The sequence below is a fragment of the Sparus aurata genome, chromosome 10 (assembly GCF_900880675.1).
Source record: "Sparus aurata chromosome 10, fSpaAur1.1, whole genome shotgun sequence".
Lineage (NCBI taxonomy): Eukaryota > Metazoa > Chordata > Actinopteri > Spariformes > Sparidae > Sparus > Sparus aurata.
Genome location: NC_044196.1, coordinates 20,407,577 through 20,429,608, shown reverse-complemented (window position 1 = coordinate 20,429,608; position 22,032 = coordinate 20,407,577). Strand labels below are relative to the sequence as shown.

Sequence of the window (22,032 nt, the reverse complement as noted above, 5' to 3'; positions counted from 1 at the left end):
ATGAACCTCTGGGGAATTACAGGGTGTGCTCTCTTAGCATAATGCCACTGCAGTGGGGATATTTCTTCCAGTGTCTAACCTTTTCCACCAGCTGAGCAGCCTTTTAAGGTTTTTGGTGCAGATCTGCTTAATTTGAATTAACTTCTAAGGGGAAGAAGTGGTGCAACCATCAAGTATCTGCTCTCTCTCTCTCTCTCTCTCTCTCTCCAGCCACACACACATACACACAGCACAGCAGTTGTGTTGGAATTGAAAATGTGTTTTAATGATCTGTGGACTAAATAACAGCAGGTGGTTGAGCAGTAGGACTGAAGTTAGAGAACTAAATGCGGTGGGTTAATCATTAAAAGTAATACTGGTTTCGAGAAGTGGATATTTTTGTCCTACTTGGGAGTATGTAACAGTGGATTCAAGTTCTATCGCACTTTAAATTAGTGATGGAAATGGTAATTACAGACATTAGTCAAGTGACTAATGATGCCAGAAGGTTCTATTGATGGTGAGGCGATGCTGTACGTCTATTTAGACACGTCTCTGTGAAGCAGTTGTGATGAGAAGTAATCACATCACAGTGGTTGTCTTGACAATTTATTTAGAGAATTTCAAGCAGATGAAAGTTCCTGAATGACACTGTCAAAAAAACAAATCCCAGGTCTGTAACAGTTAGTCAGACACAATGTTGGTGCTTATTACAATGAAAACTCATTATGTCCTAACACTATTATGTGTTGAAGTAAACATGTATACGTAACGTGGTGATCCTACCCTCTCACTGAAGTTACACAGTGCAGAAACAAGTGACGGTGACACCATTCACCCTGTTACAAGACACTGTTACATCAATATTATTTTGAAGCTGTTATTTTTAAGGTTAAAAAAGGTGACATAATGTTGATTTAAAAGTCAAAAAGGCACATTTATTCGAGGGGGTGAAGTGGCAAAAATTAATCAGTAATTGGTGATGAAAACACGTGACTATAAAGTGATAACTAGTTTGAAGCCGATTTCACTGGGAAAGTTGTGACATGATGAGAACAGAGTGGTCTTTTATAATTTCCCCCATCTTGTATTCATCATTCTTTATTCACAGCAAAATGAAAATTAATTTATCCCCTAAGGAAATGGCCTCAAGGTTCGAAGTAACAAATAGTAATTGTCAAATCTGGAAGTAATAAAACGATTGTGAATTAACAATAAATGTGATGAAATATATGTGAATTGATAAATACAGGGATACACTGACAATTGATTTGATACCCTTGATGGAAATTTTACTTTAAACAGTATTCCTCTGATAATAAACTAAATATATTTTGTCATTTTTGCTAAAATTGTCATGAGCCGACAGTAAGAATAAGATACTGTGTAAAAATCAACTGTCTGTGGCTCCACCTAGTGGCTGTAAATTGATTTGCAAGAATCCACTGCTCCCGGATCAACACAACCAATCAGAGCCAAAGGGAGTGTCTGAGAAGTGTCAATCATTCTCCTGCATAGCTGCTGGCAGTCCCCCCTCCAATAGGTACTGGGCAGTGCCCCTCCCCCGCACAGGTGCAGTGTCTGCTCTTACCTGGTCAGATAGTTCAAGCTCAAACTTAAATTGTAAACAATGGCGGAGAACAGACAACCACTAGGAGTCGAAAAATGCCCCACTATTTGCCCACGTCAAAGAGAAGAAATAAGGATACTGACAGAAAAAAGCAGTGTTTAAAGAAAGAACTGGACCAAGCCAGAGAGAAAACAAGGATACATATTGGAGCATCATTTCAAAGGTGGAGGGAGCTGCAGGATTTATAAGGACTCAAGAGTGACGCAGAGCCGGCCGCTTTTCTGCTTGACAGGTAAGGACCCCTGCTTGATATATGTTTAATTCTATGTTTTAACCACAAGGCTATGTGGCTAATACTGGCAGTAGTGCAGACGATGTTGCAGTCGAGCTACGTAGCTTGTCGGTAATCCTAGCTTGTTAGCTTTGCATTCTAACTCCAGTGTTTAGCTTTGTCTTTATGGCTACTGGTTAGCAAAAGTGTCTTTCAAGTGACTGGGCAGTTTTAACGTTAGTTTGTGTTCAGTACACTCTGAAGTGGTTTAATTGTTTTAGAGAATTAATATTATTCATGCTTCAGAAAGGCAGCATGGCGGTGCACCAGGTAATGATTACCTGGTAACTCTGTCTACTGCGATGTGCGGAATATTGTGTATTACTGGAGTCACTCGTCATTATAATTCAGTTGCATTGATCAGAAATAGAACAATAAGGGCTTATGTGTTTCATGTTGTTATTTTGAATGCGACATCTTGGTTATCTGTCTTCCTCTGTTACTGTCCTTAAAAGCCTGCACGGCAGGCCCCTTTGTGGGGAGGGGTTTTGAAGGCAGGGCTGCGTCCTAAACCTTACCAGCTCATAAGCGCAGCAGATAAACCTGAAAATGAAGCTGCCAAGTTTAAACATATGTTTTGCAGAAAAATACATTACACATTTACAAATTCATTCCTGTGATTGGGTTCAGTTAACAATGCTTAAAAAAGTTGTGGAGGTCTATAGACAAACGCTGAGCAGAGCTTTAAGAACATTCATTTGATGGGTTTATATTCAAATCAATACAGAACTGTCATCAATCCTAAGACTAAACTCTACAACTTTACACTTAGAAATCTTTATTTTCAACCGTCGTCCCTTTGCAGCTAGAAGGATCTGTATGTAACCCCCAGCCATGTGTGACTGAATAAGAAATGTAGTTGATCCTAATGGTTTTACTGGTTCAGCAGAACTTACTGAGGCGGAAAAAAACGTCAATGCGTAGCCATCACTGTGTACTCTACGTTCTCATCATGTTCCTGTATGTTTTCTTTGGACACAGTTCGGGTTCATCTTGTATTCCAAGGACATACATGCTTGCCCTGTCCGAGTCCGTGTTTTTCCTGCTGTATTGACCCTGAACCCTGACAAGGTGTAGAAATATATGGATGAGGGCATGTATGTATGTATGAATGAACACGGACTGATGATCACTGTTCACTATGATGATCACGACATATCATTAGAGGCAGTCTGTAGGAAAAACTCGTACCGCCAATACGCCTGTGGTTCTTAGATTTATGCTCTTTATCTCAGACATAATTTAGAATAATCATCAGCATTGTGGTAACTTCAGACTGTAAAACACTGTTAATGCAGTTTCTACAGCTGGCCATGGCAGACTTTAGGCCATCTTTAAGATTACTTTATACTGGGCGATATATTGTCCAAGAATGGATGGCGATGAATGATATAAATGTCATTTGTAGGACCATTTTATGCCACAGTTTAATAATATAAGTACTCCCTTTCTCAAAGGTTGAGAACCACTGATATAAAGTGTTGCAGGAATGAGTCCTAAAACCCTTGTGTATATATAGCCTTTCGTACTTCCAGTTCCCTCAACTCAAAGACAAATAGGTTGGATTCCTGAAACAAGGGTGTGTGGTAACATAAGCCAAAGAGATTTTCATGTTTTGGCTATACAGTGTAAAATACATCATTAAATACCCTGCGTTTAGTTAGACAGTTAGTTAAACATCGTTACACAGAACACGAGGCTCATTGACATATTTGCAAACAATTCTAACTCTAACATTACAACTTGTCTATCAATTTATAGTAGTACAGTAGTGCCGATGTAGCCTAGTTTGCTTATAGCCTAAAATGCAACACAACAGGCATAATCGAGGTCAGCAGAAATTACATTGTATATCGAAAAAAGAGTATGAAGGAAAAGAAAACAGCAATGTAACTATTGTAGCAGGGGTAGCAGGTTTGTTCAGCTATAGCCACAGCATCTTTCCCTTGACAAGCTTTGTGCTCTCAAACCTGTCAGGAGGTCTGGACAGATGTCTGATAGAAATCCCACTCTCATATAAGCGCTCAGCTTTGCTATAATGACACTGTTTGACATGATACACTGTGACCATTACTTTTTCCATGCACTGTCTGAGTTATGAAGCTAATTAATCTCATTGTTTGCAGGGAAAATTGAGTCTGAAATGGAATTTTGAGCAACAGCGTCTCAAATGACACACTTGTTTTCTCCTTCACGTCTGAAGACAGAGTCGCTGCCACAAGGGGTGACTGCAACTGTGCGTCTTTCATGATAAGCACTGTAATTGTGGTTAAAAGGTGCACACGACCTTACATCTTACCCGTGGCAACTTTTTCTCTCCATGTCAATGCCTAATGGCTTCACAATTGGCTTTTAAAAGCTGACGGGCTATAGCCTTTACCCCCCAAATTCTTTTTTTTGTTTTGTTCTTTCTCTATCCACAACAATGTATTTCCCTGTACCCTTTCTGTCACAGCACTTTGCTCAGAGAACACAATTAAATTTGTTTGACTTGACCGGTAAATAGTGGAATGGCCCACTCAATTCTAAAAAGCACACCACACTCGCCCACCGCAGCGGTCCAGAGATAGAATGTGAACTTAGCTATATGGGTTGTTTGTGGTTGCAGTGCTCTCTGGGAAGGCCATTAGCTGCTCTGACCTGTGCAGTTAGGAGGTGTCAACCATGATTTGTATTGTACATCTTTGGTCTCCATGGTTCGGTGCTGATGGTCTTTAAAAGCCCCACTGGGAAGCTCTCGATTATCATCTACTTACGAACCATCACTGCCCTGTCATTCAGTTCACCTGCATTAGTTCTTTAGATATAAGGTCATTTCTGAGTGTATTCTGTTTTCTGACTGGTGTTTTGCACTCACCATCAGACACTCAGTACTTTCCCTGTTCGTAATGTCCCAATTTTCCAAGGGTGAGTGTCTGAATGTGTCAGCAGGGTCAGAGGCAATCTGTCCTGCTCATTTCCTGGTTCTTTTGAGTAAGAGGGGGAGCTGGCCTGAGTCACTGGTATATTTTCTCAGTGGTGGATCAGTTAAACTGGGTCAGAATTGTTTTCTTTTGCAGCTGGTTTTCCAACACATCCTCCTAAACATGCCTGAACAACAAAATAGATTGTTTGTTGGCATCTCCGAAGAAAAACTTACATATATGACCTTTTTTGCACCACGGACCGGTTTCATGTACGACATAATTTGACGGACCGTCTCATCATTGGGCCTTTTCCTTTTTGTTTTTCACTAATCTCAGCTAGCTTGAGGTGCTTGAGCTTATTTTTTAGGGTATACTGTGACTGAAACAGGTACGTGTCAGCGCGCCAAGAGGAACAGACGGATATTGTTAAAAGAGAATCCGTTTTTCAGAATAAAACAACTTTCCAGGTATGATCGTCAATATAACGGAAATAACATTTTAAATGTATTCTTTCTCTGTGGCCTGGTACCAAACGACCCGTGGACCCAGTGGTTGGGGACCACTGCCCTAAACACTACTGTTGCATCTTACCATTGACACATGTACCAGACCTTCATCATACAGTTTCAGTCTCAAATTATTGTTTTAGGTTTAAGATAAAAAAAATACGTGGTTAGTTTTAGGCCCTAACACCACTTGGTTGGGTAAGCTTGTGGTTCAGGTTATAATCACTTTATCTCTCTATCTTCCATTACCAATGCAGCATAGTAACTTTCATGATGTAACGTATGAGACATTACTTTGCTGTGTTACTAAGTCCTTTGTTTTGATCTTCTCTTTAACATCATTGTTGTCTTTGTTATCATGGGTTTTTATGAAATACTATATACAGTCTTCCAGCATTCTTCATACAACCCTTTTCTGGACTTACTCTTGAGCAAATGATAGAGAAGAATCCCACATATATTGTAATTGCCAAGGGGAAGTGTTCTGTCAGAGACTTGTCTTGTCAAAGAGCACAAGACAGTTCAAATTACCCTGGTCAACATGATGATGATTATTCTGTCTTCTTTCCTTTGTGCCACGCCAATTATACTTCCTGAAGTGCAAGAATAGTCAGCCAGTGAACATAATGGTTGCTTTCCTAGGTAGTGAACCCCTGAGAGGTTCTTTAGAAATCATGATTTTGTCTTTAAATTTGCACAATTTTCTTAAGCCTGTGAACAGGAATAAAGGTAACAGGGGCATCAAAGTGCACAATTCCAATGTTAATGCTCAGTAGCCCTTTTTAGAAGACTTATCTATCATATCTAACATACCCACCACCCCCCTCCTTCATTCATTTATGTACAATCGGCATCAAGTTGTTGCAGCTGATCACTGAAGCTAGTATCGGACTGGAAGACGAGCAGAATAGCTAGCAATGCTAACAGAATAAATAACCAACACAGCGAAAGATGAAGTTAGGTTTTACATGTCGTCACTCAGTTTGATGTGCACCATTTGAAAACACTTTTGGCAAAACTAACGTTTGCTAGATAGCTTTAGCAATCGTTATCCAGTGCAACAAACTGGCAACCGCTTGAGGGGGCAGACGTCAAATTTAGTGACTTAATGTTATCAATAACACCTTTTAAAAGCTTGTTCACATTTCCAGTCACACTCAATACAAACATGTGCTTCAATCGTGGAGTTGTTTGCTGTCAAAATCAGTCTTTTTCAGCCTTTACATCCATTCTTATTTCATTTCCTGCCAGCTCCACAGCTAACCAAATCCTCAACTCTTTGAATCGGTGTTTATGTGGATTCAACCATTATCCTCACTTTTTACATTTCTCTCAGCTGCATGCCTATTTCAGCTGCCCCCACTGCTGCTACACTGATAGAACTGTACAGCATCGGCGCTGCAGGGAGAGCTCCATCTGAGGGGGTTGAGGGCAACGCTGAAATAAATTTCAGGTGGGTGAGAGAGAGGTGAGATGCACATGAAATTGCTTGTAGCCTGCCCTCGCACACTCTGAACTCTTTACTCCAATGAGCTACTGTTCCCCCCAATAAATAACACATCATTGAAACTGTGCCAAACTGCCATGCTTCAACACTTCAATACAAACCCTGCGGTTTCTGAAAGGAGAATGAAAGACGGGGGGAAAACAGAAAGCTTTGATGGATGCCAAACTACATTTTGCTTTTCTTTTAGTTCGAGCAAAATTGATTTTAAGGCATCCACAACATCAAATTGAACTTTGAAAAAGGCCTCATGCTGTCTGTAAAAATCCCATACCCCTCCACCTCCCTCCCACGTTATCCTCACTTTCTGTCCAGCTTCCTTTTCCTGTCTCTCTTAGTCTGTCATATTCCCCCCATGGGGATGAAAATGCTAATTCTTTCAAAGGAGTCATGGGATTTTGCTTGCCTCAGTAGCTTTTCTCCCCAGATCCCGCATTGGATATCTTCCATGATGTGTTTTTCGCCTGGGACGGGGTGTAAATGCCATTCCATATATAACAGATCCAGTCCATACATAGATCACAGCAGAGTTTATTTGTTAAGCAGACACACAGGTGTCTATGTTCCTTTTGCTCTTCTTCCTCCGCCACTAATGGGGGTGCATGCCCAGCCATCTGTGAAGGACAAGGGAACCTTTTGGCCGAGACAAATCGCTTTGGAGCAGGGCTGCAGCCTCCCGCCTCCTCCCCATCCCTATGCTCCTCGCACACATACACACAGATGAACACACACACAAACACACTGTCCCTCTCCCTCCAGGGTAACAAGGGAAGCGTCTGTGTTGGGTCCATAGTGTTCCATCAGGAGTCAGCCAACTGAGCCACCGGTCTAATCCCTACCAGCAGCCCACATGGCCGCACTGCCAAGTTCCAATTAGACCCATAAAAAAAAAAGTCATCCATTTTTTCTGAACGAGGACCTTTATGAGGGGTGTGCCCAGCCCTGCGTGACCCACCGACCACCCGATGTAACAATATGGCTATAAAAGCAAGACAAGATGGGAGAGCAGGCCAGAATTATAAGACACCCCCGAGGGTTGACACTTGTGTGGAACAAACAAAGTCCTATCCTCCCAGTGGGGAACAGAGTAGTGACTGCCTGCCAGGCGAGCCGCAGTGATTCGGAGGGACAAAGTTCAACCAGGAGACTCTGAAACCCATAAAATCGTTGCCTGAAGTCGCTGATGACTGGCGGGTTGGGTGAATCACTGTGTACTGCGGCATGCATAACGCCCATTTTTCAAAATTACAGGGGCTTGCACATCGCAAGAGATGGATCAATTATTTGATGGTAATCGGTCAGTGCAAGTACTGTATCATTTCAAGCCAACTGATTGTGGGTTTTAGTGAGTCAGAAAAGCCAATAAATATTTTTTTGTGAACCATTTTGGGTTCAATTCTTGATCTCACGTGGTGACAATTTAAAAGTTTTAAAATTCACAGCTTGGCGACAATTGGTGGTTTTGCCATCAATCCAAGCAGTGGATGGAACACCGATCAGAAATTGTGACTACTAAGTTAGAGGCTGACAAAGACCCATAACAGAGGATGTATAGCTCCTGTCTTCTATAAACAGGACCAATTTACTGTAAATGGACCCAGGCTCTTAATAGCACTAGCTCTTCCGAGGTAAAGAGTTCTGCTGACAACAATGTCATCGATAGTGTGTGGCGTGTTGCGTTGCCTGTGTCCAAACCTACTAATGTCCTGAGCGACCTTGCTAAATAAAGACCAGTGGATTGAGCCATCCGCTCTCCCTGTCCATTGCCGGAGCGCTGAGGCTTGAAGTATACATTTGCGCGCCGCATTACACCCTCTAATAGGCAGTCAGTCAAAATAACACGCTGCCTGAAATGTCAGCGTTTACCTTTGTAATGACCAAGCTTCCACCGAAATTAATAGATCCTCACGCTCGTCTCTGTTACACGGCGTCTTCAAACTGACAGAGGCGGAGACCCTGAAACCGCCAACACACACGCACACACACACTTTGGTAAGGCAGTCATAATATGTTTCATTGACTTCCAGTGCGTCAAAGTTGGGCTGCAGCATGTAGGTGCATATTGTACAGGAACAGCTTTAGTTTTTGGTTTGATAGACTTGTGTTAGAAGATGCTGTATTTAAAAACAGAAAAAAAATGACTTTGGAGTGCACCAGCATCCAAAATGAACTTTTTTTTTTTACCAGCCAAAATGATAAATTGCTCTATTTGTATCCTATATCGGGTCATACAACTGGTGCCCTTTTTAATTTTTTTTCACATTGCACATAAGTATACTTGAACTTCACTATAGGAAACAACTTTGATATTCTATGGTAGGATTAGACTTCACAATATAAGCCAGAGAACCCGTTTTGTTTTGCTCCTGCATAAATGGGGCATCACACAAAGACAAGCGTTTGGCACATCCATTACCTGTTTCGCTCTTCACATCGAGTCACAGTGGAACATTTTGCAACCTGGTCGCCACGCAATGTAATTTTCTTGTCTTCTCTTCCCTTTTTGAAAACTTCAACATGGTGATGTCGACCCTCAGTGCACTCCTCTGAGTACAGCTCAATAGCACGCCAGACAAATTAGGAATCATGTTTCATTTTCCTTTCAGTGAACCTGTAACCATCCAGGTTACAGCGTCATAGCAAATTAATCACATCTAGAAGGTGCGATGCCACCTCTGCATACATATGTATGCCGCCTGCCTGCACGCCCACGCTCTCGCCCTCTTACAGCCAAATGGGGAGGGAAAAAATCGAAAAGCCCAGCCTGAAACGATGAATGTTTCCAGGTTTAGTTTTTTAAGGTTGCAAATGTACATAGTGTTGCTTGCAGGTGGATTGTCTGTGTCCCATAACTCCTTCTTGGTCAAATTGTCCATCTTGATATAAACAAAGAAGTATCAAGGTATCATTAAAATCTGAAAAAAATATCCAGAATGGAATGTGTGTGTCAATTTGTCACAATGCTTGGAATAACCTTGAAGTAAAATTACGTTCAAAGTAGAAAATGCAGCTACACCCAATTGTATTCATCCACCGCCAACCCCCCACCAGTGCTTGTTTACCCCAGTGTTCTCAACTCTTTAAAAAAACGTACTCAATAGTTATCGACCCCCACTTGGCCATGTTCTGTGATCATATGCATAAACAGGAGCTGCTATTAGGGTGCCACGAGAGTGCATTCATGTGTATTCACGGGTCAATGGGAAAATGCTGTGTGTGCCCTCACCTCCTCTACTGTTGCTCCCATATACACAATAAAATGAAATGTTAATGGATGCTAATGAAATGGCTAATTGTGGATTCGGTGCAACCATGCGAAGCTCACTCTCTAGGCCTTGCTGTTCATCGTTTATCACACAAATGCCCCTCGAGAGTTCGGGGGGGGGGAGGGAAAAATAATAATGATAATAAACATTAAAAAACAATGAAACTACAATTATTATGCATGCGGACCTGGCGCCGTGTTAACCTGCTGTGCAGTGTGCGTCACGCCGGCTCAGAGGTGACATTCCTTTGTGCTCGTCCCACAGATTGTGCTGGAACTTTTTCGGATTGCAAGATGGAAAGGCAGCTCGCAGTAGGCTGGCCGGCGGCGATTTTTCACCTCAGAAACAGTCTTGCTTGTCAGTCCCGGCAGAGACAGCCACTGATGCCTGCTAAAGCTGGGTAAAGCTTGCGGCTGTCTTTATCTCTCGGCCTGTGAGCCCAGAGTGGTTTCAGGCAGTGATTAGTGAGGCGGATCCCACGTGGGTCACCCTTTTGCTGGAGGAGATCAGTGCTGGAGATTTGAGGCATCTGGGCACCTTTGTAGTTGGAGCATGTGAGTGACAAGAGAGGAGAGGAGAGGTGGACGGAATGGAGACTCGAGAGAAAAGGCAGACAGGCAGATGGAGAAGAGGTCTGGGTAGGAATAGGAGGAGATGAAGGCTGTATGATTAGTTTGCTCAGGGAAAGGAAATGTTTGGTATTTTAGGTGAGGAAAAACAGCCTGTTGAGACCTGTGTCGTGAAAATTATAGGCTGCTGGTGCTGCAGAGCACCTGAATATGAATATGAGCTAAGTTTTACACATTTGTATACTGGAAGGAGAGCATAAAGAGAAGCTTTGCTGTGATGGTAATCCATGCCATTGTGGTTCTAAAGATGACGCAATGTCGGTCAGTCAATTTCTCAAAAATGTGTGGTTTTACATTCTACCTTTGACGATCAACTGACGTCTAGCACCAGCGTGAAAAATGGTTCCTGAGTGAAACACTGCAGCAATGACTGGATTTATTACCATAAAAGTAAGCATTCACACCCTACTCTTACATCCAGCGCCTTTGTTGATAAGGTGGGACATGTCGCCAGAGTAATGGCGGACTGGTAATCTGCGGACTGTAGCTGCCGTGAGCTAGTTAGCTCAGTTAGCAGTGCAGCTCGCAGGTTGGACTGGGAGCTTAAGGGCCAGGGAAGTGTTAGCGTTTACACTGCTAGCACAGGAGCTTTGGAGCAGAATGGGCCATGGCTAGCTGGTTAGCATGCTAACTTTTGTCGATGTCTCCGCAACATAACACATTAACATGGTAATGTCAAAACTGATATTTCTTCACATTCTGTTTATAATTTTAATTTGCTTATAACGTTTTCAACTTAAATTGCTACATCTTGCCCCATTAAAGCAAAAGTTTGACATTTTGGGAAATATAATTATTCGACGGGGGAGTTATCAAAATGTTAATTTTCTGTGGGTTGGCGCCAGGCTGGCAGATATTGTTACATTTCATCGAGCCAGGCTAGCTTTCCACCCAGTTTCTAGTCTTTGTGATGTCTGTATCCTTATTAATAATGTAGATTGGTATCAATACTCTCATCTAATCCACTAAATAGCTGAGGAACAGTTCCCATCCGCCTCAGCTGGACTTTCTGCTTAGCGCTATGTAGCCATGCGAAAATTAAAAAACATTTCCCGTGCTAAACATCAACATGTTTGTGCACGTTTGTGTTCTGATGTTTAAGTTTAGCTTAAAGTACAACCTCAATGAGCTGCTCGTGGGGCTGTAGACTTTTGGTCTTGTTTGTATTTAACACAGCAATGTCAGGCATGTTTACCCAACTGTACAATGCTTGAATAAGAGCAAAGATGATTCAGTTTGATTTCTTTGAACAGCGGACATCTTTGATGGGTGATTGTAGATACATACTCAAAGACTCTTATCAGCCAGGACAACGGATCCCACAATCTGCTTAGACAGCAGCAAAAATACTGTCCTGCAGAGGACAGCCTGCAACTTGGAACTGAGGAAAATGCCCTCATTGTGTGGACCAAAGAAGCAAAGTAAAGGTGGTTTTGAAGAACATTCTTGGAAGTAGAGATGAGCCCTTGTCTCATCACGCCTTCTTTCATTTGGCCTAGTGAGCAAAGCCTTGGTATACGTTTCTCTTTTGGCCCGGGTTATACAGCTCTACACGTGTTGAATAACCGGTTAATGAGGATTTAGATCGCTTTGAGGCTTGAAATTGAATTCAAGCAGGTCGTCCACCTTAAATAGTCTCTGTGCGAAGTTATACAGCGGAGGCAAAAGGAGTTTCATGTGATTTGGCTGTCAGTCGGATACACTTTTACCATTCTCCCGTCGCTCACGTGGTCCTAAAGGTCTTTTTTATTATGCGTGAGTGAGGGCACCAAAGTAACTCGACCTCCTATTGTTTTGTGAATTGGTTTCTGAGTCAGAGTCCATTCACTATAGCAAATTGCTAATCCTCCAAAATAAAAGGACACTTAACCTACTTAACAGGTTTGTTGGAACATGTCGTAGAAATGTTCTTCAAGGAGTAATTTACGACATTGAAATTGGCATTCATTTCCATATTCTCATGGCTCTCGCTTCGACTTTATAGTGCTAATTATGCCCATTACAGTGTCACTGATCCCCCCACTGCCCGTCTTCGCCGGAGAAGTAGAAAAACCCTGCCATTTGCTTAGTAATGAAGAAAGTTGTTCCATTTCAGTGAACTAACCTCCCATCTGCCTTTATGCTGCTAAATTAAACTGATTTGCCTTTAAGACAATGCTTCTTAAATCTGAGAAAGGGAGAGTGCAAGACAGAGAGGGGGAAGTGGGAGAAAAGAATCATACGGGGACACTTAGGCGTATGTTTGATAAAGATAAGTGACGTCCCATCTACTGGTCGTTAATGAGATCTTTTGCAACAGGAAGATGTATGTGGCTCTGGCGTGGAGCGCACTAGTGGGAAATGACTGCTGAAGGGGGCTGCAGAGGGAGGCACTTCATCAAGTATAATTGCTGCCTTGTACGCACAGGGTCCCTGAAGGCTGTAGCTTCTGTGCAGACACCCCGGACCTTCCTCCTTCAACTTCCCCATCCTCTTCCTCACTCACTCTCTGTTTTTCCCTTCTTTTCCCCCACTGACCCTTTCCCCCCCTTCATCCCTGAGTACATTATTTCCCATTAAACAATGCTAATGGAACAATGTGTTGCTGGCTACAGAGTCTGAATGCGGGCTTGATTAATCAGGCGAAAACACAATGACTTTGTCTTCGCCCATAGGTCCCATGTGTTCCCTTTAGTTTTCGTGTGTAGTAAGTTTTTTTTGTCTATGCTGTGCATTTATTCTGGGAAACAAAGTTACTGAATCAAACAGGAATAGCAGCTCTTTTATCTTGCTTAAGCTGTAACATTTTGCTGTACAGTTCATTTTTTAACAAGATTTCTGTGAAATGGGACACTGGGCTCAGAAGAAATGCTCTATTTTTAACAGACGTGGAGACAAACGAATAAATCTGATGTGTTTTATTGCTCAGGTGTTGCGCACATGTGAATGTATATATTATTTCAAAAAGTAGGGGCTCAGCAGCCCTGCTAATCAGCAGTATTGTGTTCAAACCTCCCCTTTTGGTAGCAGTTGCTGTGCATTCACCAATTAGTAGATAAAGGAGGTTTTATATTTTTAGACATTATGGCATTATGATTATGGCATAATGATGAGTGTTTGAATGAAAAATACCCAGAGCAATCCCAGAGAACAGCACACTTGTCTGAGCCTTCCATATAAATGATTGATGACTACTGCCTATCTGTATGTCCGTCTCCTACTAGTTTGAAGAAGCAGCAGAGTTAATGCAAATATTAAAACCAACCAGCCAATAATATATTGCTGGAAAAGAGTACGATTTGTAGTGGACGGCAGCTTCAATAATACAACAACTAATTGGCATATTCCGAAGCAGCACCAGCAACTTTGGCACAATACCCTCACAGCCATTCAAGGGATAGTCTGAACGCTGGCATGCAATCTAAAGCATTTCCAGTAGGGGCCTGTTCATGTTGGCAAAAAGGAGTGGAACTAAGTGCAACCATCAGCCAGTCCACGCAGATTGCATGGCACATCAGTGCAGCGCAGCCTCTTCCAGAAAGCAGGAAGGGTTCGATTCTTGCCAGCGCTGTAGAGCAGCCATGTTCATAGCAGGTTAGCCACTCCACTGGGCCCGTCAGGTGGGCTTGGGAGAATGAGAGGGCAGGAAATAAAGGAGTGCACGACTGGATCGGCAGATGGGGGATATTCTGTACTTGGTGCCATGCAGCTGCGACTGCAGATAACATATGCCAGGGAAAGGGGGCAGAGAGAGGCTCTGTAAACCATGATAATCCAAACAATGTTTTCTAAAGGAGGGCCAATACTAAGCCTAATGGTACTTGGGTTGAAAATTATCAAAGGTATTGGACACATTACAATGCAAATGGGTTTATTTCTCTGCATTTACAGTGGACAGTAATGGTGCTGCTGCCAAAAAACATTTCTCCGATTACATCAATTGACAATTCTTCATAACGATCCCGCTGTCATGACCATCCTTAGAGGTTCGGATTTTAAATTTTTCTAAAAAGACAAACTGTTCACTGACCCGCCAAATAAATACACTCATTTAGATATTATTGGCAAAATAAGAGAGGATTTTGTGATTTCTGTGGCATAAGACAGCCCCACCAGACCATATAATTCAACTACACGTACAACTGCCTTATATTAATCTACAACTAATGAGTGGAGCTTATATATATACAACCTTACAGTCATAATGGAAATAACAGAAATAAGGATTTTCTCATCTTGTATCGTGCCTAAATTGGATCATAACAAGATCTGCAGATGTTCCGTTTCAAGATGAGTACCCCTCTGGTTGTCTTTTGAGCCACAACAAGCCAATAAAAAAAATGTATGTACTGTATTTTTTTAAATCACAAAGATTAAAATTACAATCAATCTCCTGGGAATAAGCTTGGTAATTTTGACAGTTAAGTAAGGCGATTCAGGAGAAAGATAGTTGATTGCTGTGTCTCATTCCCAGGCCATCAAATACCAACGCTATGGGGTCAGAATTTCTGGCTGATTACCCAAAGTATTTGATGACCTGGGAATGAAACTCAACAATCGACTTTGTTTCTCTGGATCACCTTCCCTACCTTTTAAAACTGAGAAGCAGCTCAGTTGGGTTGTCAATACAAACTTTTTCCCAGTGAAGGCCTCTAGGCAAGGTGCCTTAAGAGTTATTTATACTTTAATTACTTATCGGTAAGATTATTGGAATTCCTTGTATGATGTTGTTAAAAAAGGTCTCTTTGGGATCTACAGTTAGTCTAAAAAAATACAGTTGCTCACTTTCCAACTGGAAAAAAGAAGGCATTATCACATCAAATTTCAGGATTGGTCATTTTCAGATCTTAAATGGGATGGTGCCACCTCACTTAGGACTCTGGTTTCATCATACTCAAGCCAGTGATCTGACCAATGCAATGTGTGCCTGAAAAAGAAGAAAAATGTTTTGAATTTATCGAGGGCTATACAGGGTTATAGTGGACATTGATTGCACATCTCTTCGGCTCTCAGATGTCAATCACTACCATTTGAAACACTGTCCACGAATATGTCCCACATTTTTATATCCTTCTGAAAACTGGAAAAAGGTGGTGCATTTTAGCTGTGGTATAAGTTGGGGTAAAGTTTTTAACTTCCTCAAAGGAGAAGAAAGGATGTGTACTTTTGACATCAATCTGAAAGTATGTAGTAGAGAGCTAAACATCACAATTGTGTTAAATCACAGCCAGTGTCTTCTATACAACTACAAGCTAGTCATGGATGCCATAACATTTCACAGTACCATTCTGTTTCCATCCGAGCTTTGTTTACACCTGTCCCCTTGTTGAAAGTACAGTTCCATTTTGACCTTCATGGCCTTTACTCTGTATACATAGTATATACATGTGGTGTGATCCAACAACATTGTCACATAAAGTACTTTTCCCTACCACAACATGAATTCATGTGCACTTCTCACATTTTTTTGTCATTTCCACTTTAATGGCTTGTCATCTTGCCATAGACACAAATGCTGTTCGGTGACTGAAATGAGAAGCGGAACGAAGGGCCAAATCATGTCCGCGGCATGTCCAAACAAACGGAGCAAGAACTGTTGGCCAGCTCTTCAACAATGGGTCCGCCTATCTCCTGCAATGGGTACCTAGCTACCACAGCAGCTGCCAAAGCCACTTCAAATGGCCCCCCACTTCAGACGGGATCCTTTAGAATAGGTTCGAGCACCATCATGAGACTGAGGCTTAGCCATGAGAGGGACTAGCTTGCATAATTCTCACAAATATGCAAAGCCTTTGAACTCCACTGTATGCCGAAAATCATGCAGTGTTGCAGTTTACCGTGTGACTATGGATGATGGAGAATTATTGATTTATGAATGGGAGAGAGGCTTTCTGAAAGTGATTGATGGGTCGATGCCTTAGTGTGTCATCTCAGTGCTTATGCTTTCTTCCTACAAGCAGCTAAAGCCATCTGGCGTGTAATGTTAAAGAATAATTCACTGCAGCATATAGATGTTGATCGAAACCATCAGTGTGCAGTATTGTAGCACATGCAAGTGGTAAAAACATACTAACCAGGCATCATAACGTCAATGCAATGCCACGGCACTGATTTCCCTCTTGAACTTTCCTTAGAGCTGGACCTTTTAAAAAGAAGGATAAAAAGAATAAGGCACTTAACAATAGACTGCTGTATGTGTGGGTGTGCAGGAGTAGGAGGATAATACACAGGCAGCAGTGCATGAGTGGGCCTTTGTGCAATAGCCAAATTGATGTGGGCATCTTTTCAACATACAGCATACCATAGATTATGTTCCTATGTATGATACAGTGTAGTGTGCTTTTGTGAAGAGATCATTTGGGCATTAAATCCTTGCAGTAAAGACAAAGCTGTTGAATAGGCGAGGGAGGAAATTCCCAGAGGGCAACTATTGTATGGGACCCATGGTACTGGTTGGAATATTCATATAAATCATATTTCTGCTACAGTATACATATCTATTCTGTACATCTCATGCCTCGTCTTTGTCTTTGGGAAAAATACAAAACCAAAAGGGAGAACTCAATATTTTTACATTTATGGGTTTCATGATGGTGCCAACTATCCTTGCATATTTCCATCATAAAGGCCTGGAAACAGCAGGATTTAAAAACACAGAAATGTCACCGCAAAATTCAAAGAAATCCATGATCAAACGATCCTTTCAAAAAAAGCTAAATTAAACAGACAATCCAGCAATTTGTCTTGACAGCATACCAGCGACAAAGCGTGCCAGACATTCGTCGCATGGTTACAGTTGGATTGGGTGTAGGCAAGAAAACTACTTAAGCTGGGTTAAAAAAACTACATTACGTCAGTTCAATTATGAGCGAAGTTACATTACACATGTTATGTAACCTACTAGATTTGGGGTTTCACAGTGGACATGAACATCAGTCTCCGAGGTGAAAGTACACCCAAACTTCCTACTTGCGTGTATTATTTTCTGTCTTTAAAATTCTTCACGTGACTTTCTCCTTAGCTGCCATCATAAAGGCTAAATATACTAGATCACAGTGTCAGTCTGGGTCCTATCAAGTGGTTTTCACGGTCAACCTGGTCATATTCCTCTGTGAGATTAGATTAACATCCAAGGAATTAAACAAACTTCAAAATATGAAAAAGATACACAGTCAGTCATTTAATACCAACCTGTTGCCAGACAAGCTGGGAATCTTTACACAGAGGATGGACAGTTAAGCAATGTGGACTCTTTTGAAATCTTAATTCACGTACAATTATGTTTAGAGGTAATCATCTGTGCAGAATGACTGCATCGTACCGGAAGAGGGTAGTCTGATTAACAACCTATGAACCTGCACCGTGTGGGAACTCGTTTATAGGAATTAATTTACTCTGCATATTGGAAGGCTCCTAATTATCAATTGTGTGTCATGTATTACAGTAACCTGCCCGACCTTCAATTACAATAGCGCCAATCAGAGTGGGGTTAATTCTGAGCGACGATCAATTTGGCCCAATCATTTTGCTCCACTCCCATGGGGGACTGGGTCGCTTTGAAGCAAGCAAATGTATTTCCAGCCAACCCACATCAACATGTTACCTTGTTTTACCATCTCTGTTAATAGAACACATTCATCAAAACCACTTTGCATTTTGCTATGTGACTAAATGCAGTGTTAATGGTGCTCTACTAAATGCATTCTCGAGCGTCACCCTCATTGAGATTAATACAAATGGACTATGACTGATGCTTCATTCCGCGGTTGTTTTATCCGTTGAACATTTTTTGTTTCGCCATTCAGTGTTTGTACCTGGTGAATCTCGATCAGAATGTTTCCCTCTTTCTCAATTAACCGTGTCCTTGACTCCATGTTCAATAAAATAGAAACACTTTCACATTAAAATATTAATGGAGAAAGTTGAAACAATGGAAATGTAAAAGTTACTTCAGAATTCTCTGTGATAAAAGTTCAACAGTGAATGTGTACAAATAATACATTGTCCTGAAGCAAACTCTTCAGGAAAAGTGTACAGCGGCATTGACATTACAGTTTGCATGTGTACGCCCAACACGATCACGGTTAAAAGGAAGGCCACACGTTGTCTCCCGAGTGAATTTTCTGCTGAACAGCCAATAGCAAGTGTCTTTGAAGGCGAGAGTACAATGGAGAGGGGAAACAAAAGCTTTGCTCCACTGTAACCCAGGAGTAAGTACGCAGGCCTAAACAATGACAGCATGTCCTTGAGTTATAAATATATAATATCCCTCAGGTGGCACTGGCAGACAGCAGCTTCTGATTGGCTTTGGTTATAAATCATTCATTACAGTTCACATCAATAATTAATATTCCAACCAAGCCTGAATCCTTTATGTAAATACTGTCACACGTTGGAAGGTTACCATTGTAAACTTGCACAGACAGCAGTTTTTGAACTTTTGATTGCTGGCTTAGGCTGCCGTGTTTGTCTCTGTATTCTTCTCGACTAAGCCGCCAAGCAAAGACATACAAGGGTGTGGTGAATAACCCATAAACTTTGCAAGCATAATTGGATTCTGTGGATGGGTCTACCGATTGATTATTGGTTAGGCACTTATCTGATTTCTAGACACTCCATTATATGTATGCCATTAAAAACTTGTCAAATGATCTAATGAAAACCACCCAAAGAATAGATTGTTTCTGTGACAGCTGCTATCGTTTTATTGTGGCCAGGAAACCGGCAGCCAAATATCTTTCTAATTATATTGGATGGTTTGGTCGGGATGTCTGCTATATCTTAAGCACTGACCAAATGTGTTTGGACAAAACACAAGTGGAGCTGACGTTCATGTAGGCATTAACAAATATATATATATGATTCCACAGTTTTTTTTTTTAAAACAAGGCTAGCTTAGCCTAGCATTCATGTTTTTTTCCCCCTTCAACCTTTTTTGTGTTAATAAAGAAGTTTTGAGGTGCTTGTGGTTGAAGTAATTTCTTTTTTATTTTAGAACCACTGTTCTGAAACTATGGTATGGATATATATATATGTGTATATATATATATATATATATATATATATATATATATATATATATATATATATATGCATATAAAAACATGTAAAACAATCAAAGTACTACCAAATATGGAATTAAAATACTTAAATATTATTAAATTAGTTTAGTCTTTCCTGTAATACAGCCTGTGTATGTTGTCACGCTAATGCACAAATCGCATGTTTGTGTTAGCCAATGTTGTTTACTAGCCACTCAGACTATACTGGTGAGACAGAAAGCAGAGATTAAATGAAAGGTTCAAAAACACTACAAACATGGCTCCACATTGGATCTATCAGGAAGAGATTATTTTGAGCAACCAAGTTAAAATACTAATGGCTACTTAAAGGTGCAATATGGAATATGAGCTGAATGCCGCCATCTAGTGTCTCAAGATCGTAGTCGCGACAACACAAAAGTAATTCCAGTGGTTGGGTTGCCAGGTTTGTTGCCGAGTGTGTCAGGATCAGCCAGCATCATGTCAAGTGATGAATCATACAGGGTAAGGACTAATTTCGACTAATCAATTCATTTTATAACAGTATTTAGTGTTAACCTAGCTATTCATTATCTATTAGATGCATGAAATCTCTGACAGTCTCATTTAGGCTAGCTATCGTTAACCTACTATCATTTATTCTTTTAATCTCTGACGTTTTGAGTGTTATGTAATAGATACGATAGCTAGCTAGCTTGTGTTGCCTTCTGTGCCTGCTGTTTGTACAACTGATGATAAAATATACTCACTGAAAACAGAGACTAGACTTTGAAATCAATTTAACTTGATTTCACATAAACATCCTATGGAATATCACAGTATGCTCATTTGACTTAGGTCTCTATTTTGAGACCTATGTAAATACAGATAGCTAGCTAGAATATTCTTTATTATAGCCACTGACCGCAATGGTGAAAGTGAACCAGCAATACTGGACAGGGCAGGAGGATTGAGCCGCCTCCGTTTCCTCCGTTTACTGGGTGTGGAGGTCGATGGGTCACGATCAGTATTCTCATATCTAGGATCAACGTGATATAATGAAAATAAGTATAGCAGAGGAGTTTGACCGACTGGTAACGTTAGCTAAGTTAGCAAGCGAGTTAGCTTACCGATCCTGGAGAAAGTTCGCCATTTCTGCGTGTGTTATGATGCCGTGGAAATCCTTTACCTGAGTCCATCGAGCGTATGCTTCACCGATCTTTACTCTGGTTTTTGCTCTTCTCCGGTCACTCAGCTGCTGGGACAGATAACGCACCGTTCGCTGGGGCTCTGAAGAGCTTGCAGACTCCGCCATTTTACCCAGTGTCAGCCTAGCTGTGCCGAGCATTGCCGAGGTTGCGAAATTGGCAACCCACAATGCCGGCCGCTGTTTGGCTGGTACGATGTAAACAGGAAATCATTGTCGAACCCGTCAAAATTTCTTAAATTATTTATTTCAGACTAAATATAATTTTTCAAGGAAACGCATTACTTTTAATCTGCGCCCCTCTAAACGCCCCGTGGATGTATTATTTTTGAAAAAATATAGCTTTTAATAAGCATATACATATTCAACCTTTAAGCTGAGGCGTTCGTAGGACATGCTAACATTAGCAACAAACAGCCCAAAACAATCCAGAGGTGTGACTCACGGGCGGTCATTATTTGGAGTGCTTAACTGTTTCTGATGTGGAACATGGATTAAAAAGCTTGAGAATCACTGCTTAAGACTGATCAAGGCTAGATGTTTCCACTCTCTTCCAGTCATTTTGCTAAAATTAACCAACAAGCTCCAGTTTCATGTTTACCAGATGGATTGAAGACTTGATTAACTCATCTATCCTCTGTAAGAGAGTATGCACATTTACAAATTTGTCAAATTGTTCTTTTTAAAACAATATACACATATGAAATGTGATTAATTGATTAACCCTTAAGATCTAAAATGCTGGACAATCTTTTCTTCAAGGGTTTTGAAATCGGCAAAAAAAGTTAAGAGCTGATGAAAGAGGTCAGAGGTCACTTAACTTTCCCACCTTTTGTTTAGCTTTCATCCGGTACCTGTACCACGCGGCAGCACTGATGATGCAATCAATCACAGCTCATTAATGGCAAGAAATGGGCTAGTGAAACATGACCATATGGCTCTGGCTCTCAACTCCCAGTATCCCCATCTGGAAGCTGCTGGAAAAAAAAACTCCCGTGCCTGTCTTTTTCCTAAATAGTTATGACTATATGCCTTTTTTTTTTTAAAGTTTGAACTGCGTGCAGCTTAAAGAAAAAAAAAAAAGATCTGTTTACTGGTCTTGTCATTGATCCTTATTAGTTACACAGGGGAAGCT

The 22,032-nt window shown here is 41.2% G+C and overlaps 1 long non-coding RNA gene across 1 annotated transcript in view; it reads right to left on the bottom strand.

The window, feature by feature from the left end:
• Nucleotides 1-22,032, bottom strand: part of LOC115589248 (uncharacterized) — a 102,047-nt gene that overhangs the window by 37,571 nt on the left and 42,444 nt on the right. The gene's annotated exons all lie outside the window — the stretch shown is intronic.